General features: G+C 32.8%; 1 long non-coding RNA gene across 1 annotated transcript; it reads right to left on the bottom strand.

Moving 5' to 3' along the window:
• Positions 1–347: 347 nt before the first annotated feature.
• LOC107468086 (uncharacterized) lies at positions 348–1,730 on the bottom strand. The gene is made up of 4 exons (XR_001587948.3): positions 1,665–1,730; positions 1,314–1,567; positions 1,029–1,106; positions 348–564 (listed from the first exon to the last, which is right to left on the bottom strand). It is a non-coding gene; the product is annotated as an uncharacterized LOC107468086 (long non-coding RNA).
• Positions 1,731–2,681: the final 951 nt, after the last annotated feature.

The raw sequence follows: 2,681 nt of genomic DNA, 5'->3' as shown, positions 1-2,681 counted from the left end.
GACAGTTTAAGGGTGGGTTAAAATGGCAGTTTAAACTGCCATTATTACCCTCACAGAATGACATTTTTGTCGGTTAAAATGGCATTTTTGAACCGCCGTTTTTATCCTAATAGTGGCATTTCAGTCGGTTAAAACGGCATTTTTGAACCACCGTTTTTACCTTTCCAGAGTGGCTTTTGATTGGTTAAAATGTCATTTTTGAACCGCCGTTTTAACCCTAACAGTGACATTTTTTATCGTTTAAAAATGCAACTTTTTACCCTCATTTTTATCGTGTTAAACAAATAATATTCATTATTAGAAATCATAATCCATAAAAAAATATTATATAACTCATAAATAAAGTATTAAACATAATATATGATTTCTTAGTATTGGAAATCAAAAGTAATAACTCTTATACAAAGTATCAAACATAACATAATTTTTCAACTATAAATGTCATAACATGCAACTCTTAATACATAAAATCTCCATCATATTTCATGCTGCTCTGTTGCTTGCTCCAAAAGACCTACTTCCTAACTCTTTTGGCGATGAAATCTCACTCTCTTGATTTAATTCCTACAACAAAAATATAATTTGAAAACATAATAGGAATAAGTGATATAGAAATTTTCATCTTTGGAGCAACATCAGCATGTCTATTCCTTCGAATACATGAAGTGCAGCTTCAAAATTACCCTTCTGATATTCAAGCTAGTAAAGCTCTAGCTTCCTATGAGAAAAGGGTCATTTACTCATTTAGTTTCATCTTATAATGAAAAGACATCTCAATCAATGAAATCATGAAGAATATATTAAGAAAGGAAGCAAATTTTCTCAGCCAATTATCAGCATATAAGGAAAATGATAATAACAACTTTTATACAAGGAAAGGTATTTTAAAATCTTTGAAACTTTGAAAATTCTGCTAACACAACATTTCATAAATTATAACCATCACACTGAAAAGAAAAATAGGCCTTCAATAATGTCATTACAACAATCATGCCATCACCAGTTAACTACCAATCTCAAAATTTTACCTGTAAGTAATATGCATGCTCCCAAACATCTATGCCAAGCAATGGAACCAATCCTGGTCCCTTCGTAACCAGTGGGTCCTGCAAAACATAGGGATATGCATGGATAACAGCAGCTCAAAATAATGAGAAAGTGAAAAAAATTAAAAAGAAAAACGTGTGAAATTGTGACAAATATCTTCTCTAATATACACTTTTCACTATAGCAATTAGTAAGCAATATAAGCATTTGCAAAATATGTAGTAGAAACCCAAGATTAACTAAGAAAGTTAGAAGGGACAGATTACCTGATTTGCAGTGGTTTCAACTACAAGCTTCTTAAACTCCTTGTCTAGACCGAGCCACTGGCAAAGCAGTACAACTTAAATGGAGCGAAAACAGGATAATTCAAATAAATAAAATAATAACTGAAACATAGAGCTCTAATGATCTACATGGACATAACAAAATTAGTAAAACATACCCACCAGGTTGGATTTTGTTAAGAGCACTGCAATATCCTCTTACCATGATCAAGGTCCCCTTTAATTTCCTGTTTTGGCTACATGATTTAAGACATATTATAGGAAGAACATAATGAGAAAAGATTAAAAAAGCTAAAGGGTAGTTTAATAATTAAGATTATAGACATAATTTACCATACAACTAACATGACTAATTTGATCCATACAAGTGATTTTCTCCCATAAAACCATGGATGCAAAGGAAATCATTGATCCATGGGAATTTGAAACTCTAGAAGGAATTTCCTCCTTATTATCCTTCTTGAGATCAATAGGCTCATCAGCACTACAACTCCAACCAGGTTCACAACTAGGAACCCATGAAGTCAAGTTGCAATTCTTGTTTGGTTTCACATAATTTCCATCTGAACCCCCTTGCAACAAACTCCTGAAGTAGTATCTTATTTCCGCTCCTGTGCACATCCGATCTCTGAAGTAGTACCAGGGAGGATTTTGCTAGATGCTGCTTCTCGGCAGTCATGGTGTTCACACTTTCGGTGGTTGGACTGTCGTCCATCTACAAAAAAGAAATCCGCCAATTGCCAAAAGCAGAAAAGTAAAACACCACACCATGGTAGACTATCAAATACAATGAATTGATTAGTAAATTTCGTTGTGCAGAAAAGGAGTGTCAACAAACAAGAATGTTGAAAAGGAGCATTAAGCAAGACAGAATAAATGCTGTGATAAAAGGTATGAAGAGGAAACTATAATTTCATTACGATATGGAAAGTATAAAACACACCATGAATTAAAGGAAGCCTGTAAGTATGCTACATTCATATTCCATAAATTGGAAATATCAGTACAGAGCTACAAAGTAATAATCTACATAAACTGATTCTCTCATGTGCCAATTGCTTAACGAAGACGTATAAATAATTGTAAAAGTAAAAGATAAATATAAAAAAAACCAAACCAAAGCACAGAGGAATTTCAAGTTGAATCCGTCTCACTGTGATACCGACTACATATGATTCCATCTTTCAGGACAAACTGAAAAGGCAACAAAAGCCCGCAAAAATAAAATTGAAACAAAATGGATAACTCAGTACTAGTTAATTTTATGCTAATGGATAAAACCAAAAGAACTTACAGTCACATATAGAAAAGTAGATTGCAAAAAGGAAAAAAAAAAGATTGCAAAGAGTT

Source organism: Arachis duranensis, chromosome 10 (genome assembly GCF_000817695.3).
Source record: "Arachis duranensis cultivar V14167 chromosome 10, aradu.V14167.gnm2.J7QH, whole genome shotgun sequence".
Classification (NCBI taxonomy): domain Eukaryota; kingdom Viridiplantae; phylum Streptophyta; class Magnoliopsida; order Fabales; family Fabaceae; genus Arachis; species Arachis duranensis.
This window is presented reverse-complemented; position numbering and strand designations above follow the sequence as displayed.